Genomic DNA, 22374 nt, shown 5'->3' on the forward strand with positions numbered 1-22374 from the left:
CATCTATATAAATGATCTAAATAGAGATAGCTATGGTAAACAAGCAAATTCTACTGATAGCAAAAGTATCAGGGAGTAATAAGCCCAGAGCAAACACCAGGATGTTCAGGGGATTTTCATCTACTACATCTGCAAATGCATAATTGTCACTCTTTCCAACAAAAATAATAGCATAAGATAATAAGCACAAATCAATGTGACTGAGCAGCAGTATGTTGAACAGACATTTTAGCAAAGACCTTGAAATAAAAAAAACCAGAACGTTGATCTAAACTTTAAAATGCAGCTGAAGTGCTAACAGTGAGCCAGGATACTACAGCAGATTACTATAAAATACTCAGGTTGGAAGGGCTGTTACTGATTAAGTCACACCATGATAAATAGGGCCTTTTTGAATATAAATACCACTGTGACTGAACGGCTTGCCAAAACTAAATGAGAGTTTCCTTGCTTTGAGTTTGCTTATTTTTTTTGCCTGGGATTTATTTTATTGAAATTATTTTGATCAAAACATTGGAATCAATTTAGACAACTGTGAATGTAACATTGTTCATTAAGTGGCAATATTTCACTCCTGTGGCCTTTTTAAAATTCCTTTTATAACTCTACAAGATAAGTAGGTGTATTCTGATGACCTTCCTGATGCTGCTTCTTACTGTAAATGTCTCTAAGCTCTCTCATAAGTAGACAATTCTATAAGTCTCTGATCATTTTCTTTTGATGACTTTCCTATATTCCTATTGTAAGTTTTTTGTGAAGGGTAGGCAAAATGAAACTCGGTGGCTAAAGCATCCAAGAACACTAACATCTAGAAGACTCTAGTTAGGATTATCACATGGCACCACGTCATGTGAAGGTTTATTGCATGATCTGGAGAAATGCTGTTGTTATCAGAGAGTATGTGAACAGATGGGTAAGAGGAAACAGATCTACACACATACTTTTGTGAAGGACAGAAGGAAGGTATTTATTTCAGAATCAAAGTGCATTAATCCTGCTTAGCTGTATTATTTACCTACATTTTTTTTCCTCCCTCTTTCTTGACTGAATGCTATTTGGTTGAGTTTGTATGATTAGTGTTCAGTGGGGCCTTTAAAAGAAAGAGACAATAGTTTGTTTCAGTGGAAACAACCTCATGAATGAGCAAATGGTAATTGGACTAGTAACTTTTTAGTTAAGAGTGACGTGAGCTAGGCTGAGAGGAGAGACTGTACCAAGAAGGACAGGTCAAGAAGAAATGGCCTCAAGTTGTGCCCAAGGCAGTTTAGGAGGAATTTTTTCACTGAGAGGGCTGTTAAACCAGGCTGCCCAGAGAGGTGATGAAGTCTTCATCCCTGGAGATATTTAAAGCTGTGTAGCTGAGGTGCTGAGGTACATGTGTTGGTGGTGGACTTGGCAGTGTGAGGGGAATGGTTGGACTGAAAGGTCTGAAATGATTCTATGAAATAACTCATACAGTGATTGTAATGACTTTGTGCTCAAAGAGAACAAAAACAATCTTATATTCTGCATTTTAATTTGAAGATAATCTTTTGGGTGTCTGAATAAAAATGAGATTTCAGAGTAGAACTCTCTGGACTTCTGGTCAGGAAGAGAGAAGCTTAGGCACACTGAGCAACAGAGCTGGAAGAGAAAGGGAAGCAAGTGAAATATAGTTTCACTGAATATCAAAGTATAGATCTGGTATTGGAAGATTTTTATTTTTTGAAAAATGTCTCAGGTGCTTGCTTCCAGGGTGCAGGTTGTCTCAGTTTGATATACAGAGGAAAACTCTAAACAGCTGTGGAAACTCTTTGTTTGGGAATAGTCCCAGGAATACCCCTGTTGCCAGAGAATAAAACTTGAGAACGGAGGTTTTGTGGTTTTGTTTGGTTTGGAGTTTTTTGGTTTGGGATTTGGGTGGAGTGGAGAGTGCTGTAGGATTTTTGTGTTATCCACAGATACTTTATTCTTGAAAATCATTTCTAACTTTTGGCATTACCATAAAACTTATGTTAAGCATTACTATGTCTGAAGAAAGTTCTCTGCCTTAGTTGATAGCATGTTCTTTCTTGCATCCTTGTGATGTCTGATATTTTTCATGTAACATTTCAGATTGTGGATCACATTTGTATTATTCTGTACTATCTCTTATTCCCCCACCTTGATCTTCTATTTAGCACTCTCATTAGTCTGATGTGGTCAGAAAACCTGTCTAGCACTCTCTCTTTGAGTGTGGCAGTGGAAATCTGTAGCATAATGTAAATAACTAATAATGACATGATACTAGCAGAAAAATTTAACACAAACTTAAGGAAAGCAATATTGGTAATTACCAAAAAATTACTTGCTCAGAAAAAATTAGATGTTAGAAGCAGTTTCTTGTGTTCGCCTGTGTGTAATCAGCTATTACAAGTTTACTCTCATTGGTGACACTAACGGTTTTGCCTAGCCTTGACACCTCATTTTGTATAGAAACAATGAAAAACAGCCAACATCTCTCTTGGCAGTAAATCATCGGTATCTCAGACAGATCTATGGGTTGAGAAAACACAGTTGTCAGGGGACAAGAAAGAAACAACTTTAAAAATCTTATATGTTTAAAACTTTAATGTTGTTTTTAGACCTTTTGGGTTATTCATTTTTCCTTGAATGAAAGGCATCCTTAAACATTTCTAACATTCATATTACAGTTATTTCCTGGAGTTACTGTAATGGGTCAGTGCCCTGTTGTGCTTAGGAACTCCGGGAACATTAAACAGAAATGGGAAATCAAAAAGCTAAGGGGCAGGAAGAAGTCACACAGCATTACTGGTTAGTCTCCAATTGCCATTGTTGAGATTCTGTAGTCAATGTAAGACAGGAGCTGAAAAGACAGGAGATAATTTTGGTTTTGTTAATGGAGGATAAGGGTGGGAAGTCCTTTCGCTTTCAGAAGGAAAGCTATGGAGGAAAAAAACCCCATTTTGAAAGCTAAAGGTTTAGAGCTTTTCACCTTTTTCACTGATATATCACCTCATTAGAGTACAAGGGAAGAGATAGGTAGGATATATACTCGCACAAAATTCTATAGTGGTACTGACCTAAAATATTGAATGAGCATGGTCCATCCTTCAGTTTTCTTTAATTAAAACAAATGTGTTGAGGACAGAGTGGTATAATCCATCACTGGATTAATGGGAAGGAGAGAACCTTCAGTCCTAAATTCTATCTAAGTACACTAATTTTCCATTTTATCACCTTCTGATTTTTACCTAATTGTTTTGTGGAGATGTGTTTTGTCTTCTGCTGATATGCAAGTTATAAAAGCCACCCAAATTGAGCTCGTTGGCCTGATTCCAGCATGCGCTCTGCTCTGTTGTTATGGTAATTCAACTTCCAGAGGAGCAAAATCCATCAACTGAGCGAGCATGGATTTTTACTTTACAAAACTTCCTGAGAAACAAAAGCTGTGAGAGACATCTAAAGACTGATGCAACAAAATCTGGGGCAGAGAGAGGAACCAACACCCTTCTCTTTGACTCCTTGCTGTGCATATACAACTCTGCTCAGTGCATTTTGCTCCTATTCACATCTACAAGCCAATCCATCTGTTGTATGTAAATTATGGAGGAAGTAGGTTCCAATTCTATTGTTTTATCTCTGATGTGGTTTACCAGAAATATCAAGTGAGGCATTACTTCACCATTGTCATCTCTGAAATGCCTTTTACTTAATGTTTTAGAAAAGGTGATGTGTTTTCTCTGAAACAGAGACTGCAAAATACCTCTGATGCTGTGCAGTCTGAATGGTCCCTATGACTGACCTGATGTAATTTGGGGCCATTTTCTGCATTTGGTTGATGCCTCCATAAAATCCTAGGGAAAAAAAATAAAGCACCTTTTAAGTAAATTGCAGCATTTCTGGAAATATTTTACCTCTAAGTTTTAATTGGTTTGGGGTTTTTTTTAATGTAGCTATATCAAATTGTAAAACTTCATGAAATAATTTCCACGGTGTTTCTCAATCTTTCTGAGCTTATGGTATTTCAGAAAAGTGGTTCTTGGAGGCTGTTCACTGTCAATTTCTATGTGTCTCGTTGCTTAACTAGAGCAAAAATAGTATGATACATAGCATAACTAATTAGTGGCTGTGAGATAAAAAGGTACATTAGCGCTCTACATTTGCATCACACAAGGTTAGACCTTGTAAATTAGATGAAACACCATTAATAATCAAACAAATGAGGTCAGATCCATCGTTCTTTTTCATTCTCTACACTTCTGTTATGATAATTTTACACTTCTCATGCTCCACAATTGAACAATGATTAGTTTCCTAAATACTACATGAGTTTTGACAAAACAAACCCCTGCAGAATCAAAATAAGTAATTTCTATTCAGCAGAAATAGTTTTCACTTTGTCCTGCAAGGGAAATTATACAACCCAGTTATCACAATATGCAGACACATGTAATAAAAGAGATACAGGAAATCTAATGCATTATGATGTTATATCAAAGGTGTTCTGTAACATTAATGTATGATGACCCTATCTGTGTCCAATGGAATGTGGGGTATGAAGTCATAAATTTCTTCCCTCAGTTGTCTCTTTGATACTCAAAGTGCAGCACTAATGGTGGGAACATATGTCACCATTCTGCCTAAATCTTCCGGTGTTATCTGTGGGGTAATGCTCTTGACCAAAAAGGATATACTGATGTTTCTTCTGACAGGATTTTCATGAATTATTAAATCTGGTATAAGTTTAGATTGGTGGATTTGGGTTTTTTTTTTGTGGGGTTGAGTGGCAGAGGTGGCTTTTTATTAAGGAAGCAGGAAAGGCATGATTTAATGTTGTCAGTGATGTGTAGTTATCATTTTGAAAGTGAATGTGAATATGGAACTAGGAGGAGAAGCTGAACAACTAAAGGTTACATTCAGGACTGGGAAAAGTGAAACTCTTGGAAACTGACATGGTTATGGTTGTTTTGTCCTATGTGTGGAGGTATGAGTTATATGGCAAACACAGGATAGCACACATGATAAAACTGATTGGAGTTTCAGTAAAAAGAATAGACAAAATGCTAAGCATTAATAGGGAAGGAAAGTGAGAGGATCCTAAATCTTATTGTTCTTAAAAAGATTTTGACCTATTGCCCATCTTCCTGCACCAGCAGTGGTGAAGGAGAAGGCAGAGGAGTCAGGATGGCAGGGGTGAAATTGGGCCTTGAAAAGAAAATGAGTGATGGAGGAAAGCTATGTTAGTATTTTGTCTTTACTTCTTACTATCCAACGCTATTTTAATGGGCAATAAACTTAATTTTCCCCAAATGAGTCTATTTTGCCTGTAATGGTAGTTTATAAGCAATTTCCCTGACATTATCTTGATCCGTGAGCTTTCCCATCCTGTTTTTTACCCTGGCCTCTTGAATGGTAGAGTGAGAAGAGAGCAGCTGGGTGGGCACCTGGCAGCCAGCCAAAGTCAGCTCAGCATATTAGACAATGGGGAAAATTTCTTCACCAGAAATCCTAGAAACTAGTTTGTTGCCTCATGCATTGTAATGAGAAGAAAAGATTTAGGTTTGAGATCATAGGAGCATGATCTCTGCCTGTTGGGTTGAAATTGTATCCCTACCAAGAGTGACAGGGATCTTCTGGAGACAATGCAATAGAGGGCTGTCAAAATTAGGGGACTGGAGTGTCTTTCTCATGGGAGTAAGACTGTGAGACTTGTGGCTGTTTAGCCTAGAGAAGAGAACACTGAGGCAGGGACTCCATCAACACTTATAAATACTTAAAGGGAGAGGTGAGTCTTCTCTGTAGCTTCCAGTGATAGGACAAGGGGGTAACAGGCACAAGTTGGAACACAGGAAGCTCTACTGGAACATGAAGAAAAACTTAACTGTGAGAGTGAGGGAGCCATGGAACATATTGTGCAGAGAGCTTGAGGAGTATCCTTCTCTGAAGGTTTCCAAACACACTTGGACATGTTCCTGATCGATGGGAATCTACTTTGGCAGGGGGTTAGGCTGAATCATCTATAGACGTCCCTTCCAACCCCTACTGTTCTGTGATTCTGAGAGTCAAATTACACTTTTGAAAATTGAAGTTAGAAGTACTGCATAAAACTGATATTACATTTTATTATTACTTATGATGGTTGCTTTAGTCTGTATGATGGTGTGATTTGGGTCTCCTAATGAGACGTTCTTTACAATGTCTCTTCCAAACCAGATGATGTCATCTGCTGTTTTGGTTAAAACGAAAGACATCTCTCCTTAACCAGCTGAATACTTCTGGAATTATGGAGGAAATATTACAGTATTTCGCTCCCGTGTTTAGGATTCCACGAGTAGCTTTATTTTTATCTGATGGCAAATCAGTTACAAGCCCTCAGCTGAGGGAACATATGGAATAAACAGTTGTTTGGGTTTTTTACGAGGGAATTTCCCCTCAGATTACCACATGGTAGATGACTGTAGCAGTGATTTATCCCAAAAATATAGGTGTCTAGATTCTTAACCCCATTAGAAACTTATGAACGAGCTGTGCAGAGCTCTGCAGAACTCCTTACTGGGACTTTATTATCATGGAGACCCAATGCTGAAGAACATGACACCTTATTCACAACCAATAGCAGAAAGTTTTGTTTCCTTTTATGCATGGGTATACAATTTTATCTGCATAAGTTAGACACATATCAGGAAGCTGTAGATTTGTTATCCCTACCATTCCTTGGCCTTTCCAATTAAACCTTACTCATTCTCACCTTTGTCTTCTAGTCCTATTCATTACTATTTTCTGACTCTAAAGTCCATCCTCCCTTTCTGGTTAATTATATTTGCTCCACATGTTTCCACTTTTGCCAGTTCAGCACCTCTGGGAGCAAAATCAGCTGCTGAACACTTGACACTTTTCTTTGAAGTATTTTATTTAACACAGTTGGACAGCCAGAGGACAACAGAAGAGTCAGGATAAAACAAGAATGGATTTAATAGCTTAACATTTCTAGGCTAACTGTTCCAGGGTGGTGCTTCACTTTTATTGCATGTGATGTAAAACAGTACTAAAGTTAATCTGCTTTCCTTTTTCTTTTGCCCTGACCCATGTTATTCAGTTGCCATTTTTTTTTTCTCTTAAGAATACTTCTAGTGAAAGTTTTACACCAAGCCTGTTGTGGTTTAGAGTTGTCTTCACATCACTCAGATCTCAAGTCTTAGCAGTAATTATCAATAATATCTTAAAATTTTCACTGCATGTTCAAAACAAGAAATGCAAATTACCCAAGAGCCTGCAATATAAACCAACTGTGACACAGCACAGTATTATTTCAAGATATGAGTTTTACAGAAGAAACTTTCAGAGCTCTAGAGCTACATGGAAAAGTAAAAAGGGTCTAGATCTTAATTTGCTGGGTTTTCTGCTGATGAAGCTGTTCTTTGTTTATAGCACTTTGAAAGTCCTAGAAAAGCACATTTGCAGTTAGTCCTAAAGGGAAATAGATTTAGGAAGGAATTAATTTTAGTGAGTTTCAGCACAAGATTTTTAGGGACATTGCAATTAGGCTTGAGATGAAAAGCACTGCCAGGAAATAATTTACCTTTGTTATGGATGTGTTATGTGCATTATTGAGTAGTTTCACACTTTAGTCTATGGAAACTTAGCATTCCTAAGAGAAAGGAATCTCATTTTCACACGTATGTATTATGGAGCTCCCAGACACTTTTAAAAAAACATGACCCTTACTCCTAAGAAAAGTGTTACTTTAACCATTTCTCTTTAATTTTGGTTACTTTTACGTGTCAATAGTGATGACTGACTTAAGAAATATTAAGAAATCAAAATTATCTGATGAAAAGCTGTTTTTATTTTTTATGACAATGATCTTGAGAGTGTTTAAAAGAGATGGGAACTGAAAGGGGGAGAGGGGATGTATTTCAGTGCTCTGCTAATTGTAATTAGGTTATCTACCTGGCATAGCAAGTTTATGCAGATATCACCAGACTGTCAGAACTCTGTCCTACACTCAGGTTTCTGGGGATTTTTATATATATGCAAGTTTACCTGAAAGAAGTGCTTCAATGAGCAAAGGTTTTCTGAATTTGTGTGTTTTGTTATTGACAACACTGTCAGCAGGATGTGAGCTTCAGTGGGTTGGTGAATGCTGTCTGTCCTAGTACCGAGTGACTTTTGCACTGCAGCTTCTCTCTGTTTCAGTGTATGCCACTTTTACCTAACAACCTATATCCATATAACACACAGGAAAATAATTCTCCTTGCATGTTTTGCTTAATTAAAATTAGCCAAAAGGTTCCAAAGTTGCTAGGTTAGGCATAATCTCATGCAAAGGCAGTATGAATATGTACCCTTTGCTTTAAGAAGACATTTCTATAGAAACCCTGGCTAAAACGGGTTTTACAATGTGCTACAGATATTGCTAGCCAAGTTAAAAAACCTTTCATGTCTGAGTTATAAGCCCTCGTAGACTGATTTTTCTATTGAAAGTGCTGAGACAACCTTAAAGTTAAAGCCTGAACAGCATCATTCTAATTAGAGTTTACCTTTTCAGTTTATCAGAATTCAACTGCTGAGTACTTTGTGTAAAGATTCCAAAAGAAACAAAGGATTAAATACTCATATCACAGCTTAAGGTCCCTTCAGAGGTTTATTGACTTTTGTAAGCTCACATACTATGGACTTGTAGAGGATTCAGTATCCTTAATGACGGCTATGACAAATAATTCCCTTATGGGCTAGCTGCCCTGGCTAAGAGGCAGTCCAAGAGATAGAAGGGTGATTTTGTCAAGCACTATATTCCACAGGACAACTTTATCTGTGCTTAACATGGTGACAAAATGACTCAAGGGACAGGATGAGGAGAGAGGAAAGGAGCAATAAGGAGAGACCACTCCAAAATTACATTAATTAATATAGCTAGAGATTACATTATGTGTGACACTAACATTAGAACTCCCATGAATAATAATAAGATTCAGTGATCAGTTAAACTTTAGGACTTATTTTAATAGATCTCCCTGAGAAATATCATCTTCTCAATTAGAGACGGAAACTTTTAAGAGAAGTTAAATAGTCTCATCTAGATCATACGATAGCAAGAATTAAACATTTTGGGGTTGACTGTGCTCTTGCATCTAACCATAGAACACTCCTATCTTAATTAAGCTTTTTTTTTCCTTGATCATAAAGAATTAGTCTTTTTATATAACAACCTAATTTTCTGAAGTCATGGTCCTGGTTTTGTTATATTAGCGTGAGACTTTATTTGGATTAAAGCATAAATTAGAGCCATGGATCCAAATAAATTTTAACTTACCTTCAATTATTCTCTTTTTGTTACAAATTCTTATGAACAAATGTATAGTGAAACATGTTTAAGAATTGACTATGCTATATATGATAAATAGAAGCAATTTTACTTCCCTTTCAGTAGTTGTGGTTTACATAAGCAGATGAGAAGGAATCATTACTGTATCCTCCATTTTTCAAAGGGATGGCATTCAGCAAAACTGTGTTCCACTGCAGATTTTATGTCCTAATGCTCTTAACGCATCTTTTTCTCTCTGGTTTCATTTTATCCTCATAATCTGACTGATTCTTGGATAATTTACCCCACAGAACTAAAGTCAGCTTTGAAAACTGATCAAGGTTGGGAAAAATTGCATAGGGAATTGTGGCTCCTAAATCGCATTAGAGTATGGGATTTTTATCCTTAAACTCGGTATAATCCTACTTCACAGAGAACTCCAGTCACTTACTCTTTAGCAGTTAGCCAAGGTCTATATTTCCTTTTCTTTCAAGACGTACCCAAATAATAATTCCCAAATAAAAAGAGATGCCTAAGCATGTTTGACAAATTGAACTGTTTTCTTCCATTTGTAGTAGCCCATTGTGTGCATACAAGGCTTCCAAGTACCTTCATAATCGTATCTTTTGAGGCATACCTGAAGGTGCTTTACGACTGACTTCCTCAATCTATATGCAGATTTATACTAAGCCAGTAAATAACTTGTAACAATTCGTATGATTTGCACTCTTTGCAGTCCAATTCTGTTCATTTGCAAACCGTTTCTATACTTGTGCACATCAGCAGTAATAAGATTGCTAATAAAAAGCAGTTAATATAATATATAATGGGAATACCAAGTGTGACTTAGAGGGATGATTTTTGACACAAGAGCTTTTTCAGGCTTTGGGCAAAAACAGATTAATACAATTTTATTTGTTCTTTTCTTTTGCTTTTGCAGTCTAAATATAGCCTTGTGGCAAAACTTCTGTTTCTAATCCCATTTCTCTTTCATATATGTTATAACCCTTTTGTTCATTTCAATATTTCTGTTCTTTGACAGCGTCTTGAGGTCAGGTGCCCTAAAAAAGAGTCAATTGTACACTTCTGAAATGTTCACACGTTGGTTTTCGTTAACTTTTTTGTTCCAAAACAGAGGCCACTGAAAATGTATCTTCTCTATACTATTGTATGTTGAGTAAAAACAAAACTCAGAGTTCAATTTTGGGCACCACACCTCAAGAGGGACAGAGAACTTCTGGAGAGAGTCCAACACAGGGCCACCAAGATGATCAGGGGACTGGAGTGTCTTCCTTATGAGGAAAGGCTGTGGGAACTGAGGCTGTTTAGTCTGGAGAAGAGGAGATTGAAGGGGGATCTCATTAATAATTACAGATAGCGAAATGGTGGATACCAGGAGGTTGGGATATTGATTTTTTTTTCTGTTGTACCTACTGATAGGACAAGGGGTAATGGAAAGAAGATGGAATACAAAAAGTTTCATTTAGACATAGGAAAAACTATTTTACTATGAGAGTGACAGAGCCCTGGCACAGGCTGCTCAGGGATGGTGTGTATTCTCCTTCTCTGGAGATTTTCAAAACCTGGCTGGACACCTGATCTAGATGAACCTTCTTTAGCAACGGGGTTGAACCCTTTCCATTCTGTGATTCCAAAGGATATGTAAAGAAATTTCCTTGGTAATGACATCATTAATGATGCCCATGCAGTCTCTCCAGTTGACTCTCAAAATTATTTTGCCATCTGTATTACTCCACTTTGCAAGAACATCAACATATGTTGATGGGAAGGGAATCATCTCTTCTACTGTAAAAAAAAAAACCCACCTCCAATCTTCCTCCTGTGAGACAGCCTAAAAACTAGATTACTTTCAACCTTCTGTTAGTCTGATTTGCAATGTCGAAGGACTAAATCATCTTACTGTAGTGATAAAAGTGCAGCACTAAACCTTGAAAACCTTTTTATTTTCTAGCTAGTGCAGTGCAGCCAATGTGTTCAGATTCTTTTACATCATGCTGATTGTGGCTGTGTCCTAGCTATTGAAATTGCTTCTCTCCTTACCACCACTGCAGACATACTCCTGGCATTTTGATTACTACTACTGTGACCTGAGCCGCATGAACACTGCAACATGATTTCTCAGAATCCTCTTTGGATCTCTGCATATAGTGAAGTCAATGAACTTCTCTCCATCTAAACTTCAGAATCATCGGAGAGAATTCATCAGAAGCTGTTGTGATGTGGGTCTCAGATAAGGCTTTGTGTCAAGGGGCAAACTGGAAGAGCACATAATTTTCCCTTTGCATAAGGAGAAACTGATAAAAGTACAGTTTAATGATGTGGAGTTGTTGGTTTCCACTGAATTTAATGCAAGACTGTTACTATTTCATTAGTCTGTATTGCACCAATGCTGTGAAGACTGCTATATGCTCACATTTGAAGGTCTCCCCAGGAACCCGAGGACTGTAAATGGAACCCACTTTTACAAACATAATTATAGGTGTGGGCTTCAGAACATTTTTTTTTTCAGTAGCAAGATATCAAGAGACGCCTACACTCTCACTTCTCCTGCAGTTGGATCTGTGGTTTAATATTTTCATAGAACAGGGAATGATTGAGAGTGGGAATTGCAGATCAGAGGAGAGGTAGTGAAATGTCATTTGTGTTGCATAATTTGTACTATCACTTGTCAACAGTGATCCCCTTAATGCCATCCCTTTGACAGATGAGCAAAGCAAGCTTTTAGAATTCTAAAGAGTAAAAGCTGGGATAAAAAGACAACCATGTTTGATTCCCTTCTGCAGTTCAAAGGATTTGGAAGTCATGACACTGGTTATTACAGGGTTCTTTGGAGAGATGTGCAGAAACTTTGTCTAATCAAACTCTCTCAAAAGATAAACCTAATCAAAACTTTTACCTACAGAACTACTACTATGCTTTTCTCTTTTTTTTTAGCTAATATTTGTTAGTATCCAAGAAGATCGCCTATTCAGTATACTAGCAATATTAACTGCTTTGATGCTACTAAATGGATTAGGTATATTCCCCTGACATTGACAGCCTGTGCTTCTGAGCATGGGTGCCATTGGCAAATTTTATATGCGATGCAAGTTTGAGAGGAGAGGTGGAAAGCTTGATGATATCAGGTAAAAGGTATTGTTTCATACAGTGGTTTATTCCAGTAATCATACTTGTCCAAACCAAATGGAAGTCCAGCATTCTACAGTATATTCTACTGTCAGGTAGAAGAGTTGGAGAAGTAGTCTTGTGTATTCTGGAATTAATGTCTTTGACTTAGGCACTTGTCCATTACACAACTCTTTCCAATTCTCAAGTTGTAGAAAGTAACACCATCTCACATGTGTACAGAGTACCAGTTACTGAAATTCACTTTGATGTGTCTCTTAACCTTAGAAAAGTACAAAAGTGATTGTCTGTTCCCGTGCATTTGATCATATGACATCTATGTGTTACACCACATCCTGACCCCAGTTTAGAAGAGGTGTTTTTCATTCCTCAAGCCACTTTTATGTCTCTGAGCTGAGGCAGAGTACTAAAACTTCAGGAAAGTAAAGGGAATTTCATGGTAAGATCATAGAAATTAGTTAGCAAAATAGTTGTTCTCTTCCACATACTGAAAAATATTTAAAGTTACTATATTGTGAGATGATTCTCTTTTGAGAACTCTCTTGTATGGTGTAATAAATTAACAGTAGCTTAGTTGTTTACAAGTCTCGTAAGAGAGGATAAATAAACTGGTTAAAGGGCTGTATGTGACTAGAATTTTGCCCACTTTATTTCTTCTTTGTCTTTTTTTAGTAGATTCTTTCATCAAATAAATGTTTATAGTAAGCTGTAATAGTACAGGAAAGTGTAACTATACTTTCTTCCGTCTAAGAACAAACTTATTTGATGGCAGAGAGAATAGTATGCTCAAAATAATCTTAGTTTTAGCCATTAAGTAACAGATTTGAACTGCTTCAAGTATTCAGTTGTCATATCTTTGCTACATGGTTTATGATTTCTTAAAATTTTGGAGAACTTGAAGGGCTTGAGTACATTGTGGTTTTAGTATTAGAGAGGCAGGTTTTGAGAACAAACTTGAAATGCTGAACAATTTGGGGACTGGAATGATAAATACTGCAAAAGGATTCAAAAGAGTTTCTAATTTATATCATTTTTGATTGGTAGTCATGAGGGATATTTTCAAAGGTCAATAGAGAGGTGGAATGCATAATTAAATACAGATTATTCAGAGGAAGATTGGAGGTTGAAATATGAGCAGGTTAAATTTGTATCAATAAATACTAAACATAGGATGACATTATTTAATTTCAGTCCAGATTATATATCACTCCTCAACAAATGAAAATGATGTATAACTGCAGTTTCAGAGCTGCATATTAAATATAAAAGGAGTGAAGATTTGATGCATGTGATTTAGAATACAGAAAGACAACAAAGTTGAGCATGAAGAGGACCTGCACAGTGTGTGCATGATTTAATGCAAATATTTATACCTGTGTGCTAAGTAATGTGTTAAATAATTGGAATTTATGTAAGATGCAGGAGCAGGGGCAAGACAATTTATATCCCACAGTGGATATCTCCAATGTACATCAACTATTGAACAACAACAAAAATACTTAATTCAGTTCTTTATAAACCAGAAATATCTGTTTAGTTTGAAGATGTTTCACTGTTGTACAGAAATGATGTGGAAACAAAATAGCACCTCTAATGTGCCACAAATTAGAGGTGTTAAAGCATATTTCCAGTTGTTAAATGTTCCAAAAGTTAATGTGGGAGAGGCCTCAAAGAACAGATAAGAGCAAAGCCCAGTTTTAAATGTGTTATGTTGTTTAATAATTGAGTCATATTTTTTTGTAAGGTTCTTATCTGATTCATCAAGTGACAATGCTCTTTTATGTGTAACAGTACTGTCCTTGCAAACATAATGGTTTGAGCATATGTGAGATGGGATTTGTAAGGAGAGGCAATTTTACTGGACTAACTGATGTGACATCCCTGTGCAGCTGACATTTTGTTCTTTCCTTGCTACTTAAGTCATCTAGTAAGTAATATTTCCTATACACCTTGCCTTGTTCTTATCCATACCCAGAGGTGGAGGAGTTTCATCTGTGTGTGCACATGTGTGTATGATATATAAGCAAGATGATAAAATATTAACAAAAAAGAATGGAATTCTTAAGCATTTAACCTGGAAGCTTATTTTGACTTAAAAATCCCTCCAGAATGGTAGTAAGGAAGACAGTAGCAGAAATTTTTTGTACTGATGACTCTCTATGGAATGTTCAGAAACGCTGCTACTTCACAGTTCTTCTGTACTAAAACCCCAAGGAAATGGCTGAGATGTGTGTACTGGACTCCTTTAATTGATAGAGCTTAGCTTGTACAACCATATTAGTTTAGACTGTCTAGGTACTTTCTTATCTGAGTTTTCTATGCTGGACTGGAATCCTTAGGTGGTGTTTGCAGAAACAATCTCACAAAGTCCAATTTGTCCTCTTACTGAGTGCTTAAAGTAATTTGTTAGTCTTCTCCTTGTAAAACCTTGGATAAGTCTTTAGTACTGATTTACCTGTGACCCTAATATGGGGGAATGAGTGACTTAGCGTATTATATCCACATAAAAGGCTCATTTTGAGTTCTGGAGAGCTAGTAAATGTATGCTATGATACTTTGATGGAGGATGATTCGGTACCCTGACTGCACTGACAAGTTGTCATAACCTGAGGCTGTTGGCAGCCAGTGGAAACTGGAGTGCACAGCTGAGCAGTGGTGCTCTTGAATCCCCTTCAATCCTGTGGCAAGGCCTCGTGATATTCTGTATTCTTGGCTAACTTAATATAGACTACTTCAGTTTTAGCTGTGATTCTAGTCCAAGTCTTTCCAGCACTTTAGACCTGGGGGAAAAAATAAATAAGTAAAAATCATCACATATAGGTTGAGATAAATGTATACTAATGAAGTCTTGAAGGTTTTTTTCAAGTTGCATAAATAGTTTTTATGTCTCTTGGCCTAAGTACCACCTCAAAATCTTTCATGGGAGAAATATTTTTATCTTGCCTAGATTTTCTTAGGAGATAACATTTCTTTTACACTTTGATAGAAACAGCTTCTTAATTTTTAGAAGGGGAAGAAAAAAAGAAAGATATCTAGTACACTTAATTTTAGTCTAACATGCATCTACTTTCTGAAATTAATATAGATCTTTCATATCCTTTTATTCATTCCACTCAGAATGTCAGGCAGTTTGTCTAAGGATTTTTCCTGTGTACTTTTTCATAAAAGTAATGTGGCTGCATGTCCTACATGATTTATAGAAATTTATTCACATAATTTGTAACATTGTAGCTAATACTGTCCTAATCTAATAATATAACACTTAATTTTGTGTTTCCTTTGTGATTTTTCCTTTAAAATAGTTTTAGAACTATTCCATAAAACCCATAAAACAGAAGTGTAGATAGTATAAAATGTGCAAGTACTTTTTTTAAAATAATAATGTTAATAATAAAGACTAACAAAAAATTAGAAGAAAAAAAACCATGAAGCTAGAAGTCATTCAAAATCCGTTTTCCTGAGGGTTATGTGGGATGGATGGCACAGGGAGTCTGTACCCAGGGCTTCTGTGAGGAGGAGCCAGGGCTGCCCTGTGCCAGACAAAAACCCCAGTGCAAGTGCTGTGGTTTAGGCACATCCAGGGACAAAAGACCACGAATAGACTCAAGTACCACAGGCTTGAGAATTGCCAAAGGACAGGGAGAGCTTAATTGCAGCTTATGGTCCCCGACAAAACAGATCAGGCTACTGAGCTTGGGGAAGAAAACAGAAAATAATTTAATCCACCACCAAATAAAGCATAACCATAAAACCCCAAAACATAACAAACTGAAAACAACAGTGTTACAATGATGAAGAGCACAACTACCCCTTCAAGACCACTTTCTCCCCACCCCTCCCCTCTTCTGGGGCTCAGAGCCCTGATCCTGGTGTCTTTTTCTCCTCCCCTGCTGAATGACTCAGAGGAGCAGGGAATAGGGGTTTCAATCAGTCTGTTCCTGATAGCTTCTGCCATTTGTTTCTCCTCAAGGCAGACGGGCTCTGCACCAGTCTTCCCTGCTCCTCTGCGGAGTACTTCACACACACGGCAGCCCTGCACAGGCTGCTCTGATGTGCATTTGTCCCAAAGGCTGCTGCTCCTCTCTGCCTCTCGTGTGGGTCTGCTCTGTGTCACACAGGCTCTCCAGTATGGCCTGAGCCACAGCTGCCCCCTCACACAGTCTCTGCCCATCCAAGTGCACTCACACAGAGCTGCTGGTGGCTCTCAGTCTTGCCATTGCCTTCCATGGGTTGCCAGGGGTACAACCTGAGTTCTCACCACAAGTTGCAGAGGAGTCTCTGGTCTGTTGCTCCTCCTTCCTTCCTACGTCTCTGCCTGCATCTTGTACCATTCCTACACCTCCTCCCAAACACTTCTAGTTCCTGTCCTTAAATAGTGATGGCAGAGACACCAGATTGGTCCAGCCAGGCTGGAGGTGGGTCTGAACCCAAGAGCCAGGGGAAAGTCTGAGAACTCTTTACCTGGTCTGCACTGCAGCCCCATCCCCATTACCAAGCAAAAGTGGCTCCTCACTAAACCATGACTGTAGGTGGCAGCTGAGCCACCTCAGCCAGACGGGGAGTGCCACAGAGGCAACATGTTTCAGACAGGGCCAAACCCCACCCAGGCAATGAGAAGCAAGGACAGAGAGTGAGAAGAAGCCTGTGAGTACCCAGGCAAGAGTAGGAGGACAGGTAGGAGGTGCTTTGGGTACCTGGCCACAGTTCCCAGCAGCCCCAGGGAAGCCATGGTGGAGTAGAAGAGTCTGAGGAGGGAGGAGCAACAGAGCAGAGATGTTAGTGACTGACCACAGCCCCCGTTCCTCATTCCTCTCCATCACTCAGGAGCTAGAGGAGTCTGGAATGAAGAAGCTGAGGTCAGTAAAAGAAACAGGATGAGGGATGGGGGAAAGCTTTTTTTTTGTCCTTGTTTCTCACCATTCAATGTCATTTTTTATTTCCCATGTTGACTGAGACTCTTTTAGTCATGATGGCACTGTTAACCAATCTCCTTGTCCTTATCTCAACTCATGAGCTCTTTCAATCTAATTTTCTGCTCTGGTCTTATTGAGGAGGAAAGTGAGAGAGTGACTGGGTAGACATCTATTGTTACCACAGAGATTATTCCAGGAAACTGAATTTTGAGACCTGTGTCTTTTAATCTAGTAGGCCAACCCAAAAGCCACCCTGCTTTCATTTAATATCTATATCTACTGTTGGCTGTTATATTAAACACATACCATTATTTTATCCTTTTGGTACTCTCTCTGTTAAGGATGAGATCAAAATTAAACCACAAATTAGTGAACTGTACACATTTTTTTTCTTCTAGTCTTATTTCTTGATCCTACAGTAGAAGCATGTGCCTTTGAATTGACTGTGACTCGAGTGTCTGTTACACACAGCATCCTTACTTGTAATGTCTGTTACTATGACTCACAACACAGATTTCCAGTTTGGAAGAGAAGGGTGCAGGGGCTGAGTTGATGGTTCCTACTAAATACAGGATCAAGCATGAGGAAGTCAGTCATTAATTCCATCTTCTATGAGTTATTAAACTGTACGTTACATTTCTCATCAATTGCTTGGGCAGTTAAACATGGCTAGGAGGTATGTGTGTTGAGGAGGCAAAATCAATTAGTATTTTCCCCCAGTTAATAAATGTTAATACATTTATTAAGTGGAATAAAATAGTTTAATGACATGCCTCACTGACCATAGAATAAGTTCAGAATGAGAAATACTCTATTGTCTCTGGATGTATATCTAGTTTTTCCATATACTCTCTGTTTATATTTTAATATTTAAATATAAGTTGCATGAGACATGCAAGAGCCCCAAAAAATTTTACCAGATTAATCCTTCATGTGGATGAAATTAATCCCCAATGGACTTGCCTGTGCCATTCAATTTACCACTGGGAATAATGATATTAAGTGACTTAACCAGTCACAGTGGAGTAAAATTAATTAATGCTGAGTAGTGGGAGCCAAATTGTAGGATAAACTGTTTAGGACTAGTTTGAGAACTCTGAAACTCTGTACGAGCTGGACTTTTGTTATAGACTTTCAATGACTTATAAAATCAGTCTTTGTTTTAATTTAATGGTTACAATTGGAAGATATTTTTCCCTATAAGGAGTGTTGCAAGTAGAGAAATATGTATGTAAGTTTATTAATAATTCATTCAGTCTGTATTCTGTTGGCTTGCTTGATATCCTTTCTATTTACAACATTTCATCTGTTTTATCATCTCATCCTGAGTTTACCCCAAATCTATCTCCTGATGTGTGAATCTCCTTCCTTTTATTCTTGAATATCTGATTACAGTTCGTCTCTCAGTCTCATTACCTTACATCCCCATACACTGCATAATTCATCAGACCATAAGCCTAATTCATCCAAATAATTTTAAATTAATTTACATTTCTCTTCTTTATTTTCTGCATATCTGATTGTATTTGTGCTTTTCAAAGTAAGAGCACAAAACCTGGCCATCTATTCTCTCTCTTTATGCCTTATAGTCCCTTTCTGAGAGAAGGATCTGCATTAGAAGCCTGACACTTAAATGTAGGCACACACAGGAATCAAATGTAACTTTCTAGTTAAGGCATTATAATGGCTGACACAAACTCACCTGCTTTTATTACATTTGAATTTAAAATTAAAAATCTTTTGAGGTATGATTCTCCTTTTATAGCCTCTAAGGTATAAATACACTCTTTACAATTGAAAAGGAATATAGAATAAAAACCATTTACCCCTGATTTTTTTTTTTAACAATTGATATTGCTTATTATTTTGCACCACCCACATAGCTCTGGGAATAAACGTGGGGGAAAAAACCCTCACAACTGAAGAAAAAAAAAAATCAAAGAAATAGAAAAAAATAGAAAGGGCATAAAGCATGTCATAATGTGTCCAGTTTTGGGCTCCCCAGCTCAGGAGGAACAGGGAACTTCTGGAGAGAGTCCAGCACAGAGGCACTAAAATGACCAGGGAACTGGAACACCTTCCTTATGAGGAAAGGCTGCAGGAACTGGGGCTGTTTAGTCTGGAGGAGACTGATAAGAGGAGATCTCATTAATATTTACAAATATCCAAATAGTGATGTCAAGAGATTGGGACATCACTCTTTCCTATTGTATCTAGCAGCAGGACAAGGGATAATGGGAAGAAGCTGTAAAACAAAAAGTTCCATTTAGACATAAGGAAAAACTATCTCACTGTTCAGTTGAGGGAGCCCTGGCACAGGCTGCCCAGGGAGGGTGTGGAATCTCCTTCTCTGGAGGTTTTCAAAACCTATCTGTCCATGTTCCTGTGTGACCTGATCTAGATGGGCCTGCTTTAGCAGGCAGGTTGGACAGGACGATCTCTAAAGGTCCCTTCCAACCCTACCATTCTATGGTTAAATCATATTGTTACTGTTCTTTCTGTTCTGTACTACTTTTATGTGTTCTCATGCTGCTTTTCATCAATTTGTGGTAACTCACTGATTGCTGAGTGGCTGAAATGAGTGCAGATTTTGTGAGCTTCTACCATTAGAAATAATGTAATTTTTGAGAAAACTGTGCACCACCAGGCTATTCAAAGAGCTTGCAAAACGTGGAGCATGTAAGGCTTGACCATTGAAAATAATTAGTTCAACATTGGTTATTTTGTCAGTTATAACAAAACCCTGGGAAATAAGGCCATAGGAGATATGCAGTCACTTCCTCTTGAAGTTGTACTCGTTTGGCACATTGTCTTCTCAGGATGTCATGGGAGCCAACAAAGTGTAGCTTGCTTATCTGTCTTCATCCAGTGACTGGTGAGACAGATGCTCTCTAGAAAGGATAATGTTCATGCAGTGCAAAGATCAAAGTGGAGTGTGCTTGCAGTTACACTTGTGTAGGGTTTGCTTTGATGAGCTTTGACAGATGCTACACAACACCAGACTCAATGTGTTGAAAAAAGATGAAAGAGCTCGGCATGTTACAGTACCTCAATAGTTGTAAGTTATTGGGACCAAATGTTGTAGCCAAAAAAACTCATTCTCAGAATAACTTTTCAAAAGTTAGGTTGTGTGCAGCAGTACTTTGTGTTCTGTTCTGAGGTTTAGTCATGGTAGGTACAAACTGCTGATACACCATAGGAATCAGTTCTTGGGAAGTGTGCTACTAGACCAGCAGAAAAGCTGGCCATAGATTTATTTCTTAGTGCTATTATTGTAGGTTGTTTAGATTGATGTTTAAGCTTTGTTGTGAAGATGATGCTTTCCAGAAACATCTGAAACCATAGGCCTCCTGAGATATTTAGGATTCTGAGTCCTGTGGAAGTGAGTGGAATGTGACATCTAAATGATAGAGAGCCCTCTTAAATACTTCTGATGGTGGTGTTTTAGGATCCTTTTCATGCTGAAGTCTCCAAACACCCTCCTCTTCTAACTGCTCCTGAACCAGTCTTACAAAGTATTAGATCACTTTTCTGTTGAAAGATGAAGAAAATCTGCTTTCAAGGTCAGGGTAGGTTGGCTATTTTTTCTCTTTGTGGTTGCAGCTGAATTGCATTCATTCTTACTTTACAAACAGATAAGTGTTTTTATTGGATAATCAGTTTAGGGAAAGAAGGGCAGTTGCGAGAAACATATTCCTGGAACTTTAACTCTGCTCTCTTCTTCCACATAATATCTAAGGAATCTAGCAACTCGATACCTATGAGTCTGTAAGTGATTTCACCAGGGGACGAGGAAGAGAAGGCTGAAAGAGGTAATTCTCTTACAGCTTATTTGTAGCTTTCTCTTGGAAAAAATAAAGCTGATGTTTCTTGTTAAGGAATTTTAAGATTCTTAATGAATTAAGATGTTTACAGCCACCACCATTCTCTTCCTCTCCCTCACTTTTATCCATGGGCAAAAAGGTCCCTCGTGTGCCTGTGGGGATGAAGTCAATCTGATCCAGCTTCTGCTCAAGAGGTGGCACGAAGCCAGCCCTGGCCCAGGCACTGGCTGTCTCTGCCTCACCTGGCATTTCTTGCCATCAGATTATTTTTATATCATAGAATTATCTTGTTCTGCTAAAAGTACCACAGTGCATCTCCCCATTAGCTGTTGGAGGAAAGCCAACCAAAACTACACAACCTGCCACATGTAGTTTGCCTTTTCTATGATATATGGGAAGCTTTTAAAACCAGCTCACGTCAGAGAGTTTAGCTGCTGAGGTCTTCCCAAAGCCTGTGTTTCACCGGGGAAGAGGAGCTCTGATAGTGCTGTGATGGGGATAGCTGTTTGTCAAAGGAAATACATGCAGAAAGTGGTGCCAAAGATCTACCTTGTAGTTAGGGTGGGAAAGCAAAACCAATGTAAGAGAAATCTGTCGGGATGTTACTGTTAATAGACAGGCAGACAAATGAGTGGATAGTTCCTGGTTGTTTTCTTACTTAAAAAAAAAGAGGGGAAAAAAAAAAGAAAAAACAGTTCTCATCAGTGTTATCAGCTTAGCCTCAAAATTGCTTTCCTCCCCATTATTGCTTATAAACAAACCTTTATCACAGATAGCTAGCCTGCTGAATTAAGACGCTGTATTAAACAGTATATTGCTTCTGTCAGGGCCGATCGGCTGTTTGTGCAGATAATAATGCCAACTGCAACAACAACAATCAGCTAGTGTAAATTAACTTAACTGTGTGAAATAATGCCTCCTCTATCAGATTAGCTTGCTGAATGACTTTATCCTTAAATTAAAGCTTGCTGGGGCGTAATAGTAAATCATTTAAATGGTGCTGGGCTTTTCAGGTAATGTCTTCATATATTACTATAATTTCAATTCGCCAAGGCATGCAGATGGCTGTGGTCTCCAGCTCCTTGTCTCCAAAGCCTCTCCCGCGCTGCCATTTTGTAATTACAGCGCAGGCATGCTGCCTGCTGCTCTTAGATTTCCCATGGTGCACCAGCAGCCAAGGCAATGTATTTTAAAATTATTATTC

This window comes from Colius striatus, chromosome 3 (genome assembly GCF_028858725.1).
Source record: "Colius striatus isolate bColStr4 chromosome 3, bColStr4.1.hap1, whole genome shotgun sequence".
Lineage (NCBI taxonomy): Eukaryota > Metazoa > Chordata > Aves > Coliiformes > Coliidae > Colius > Colius striatus.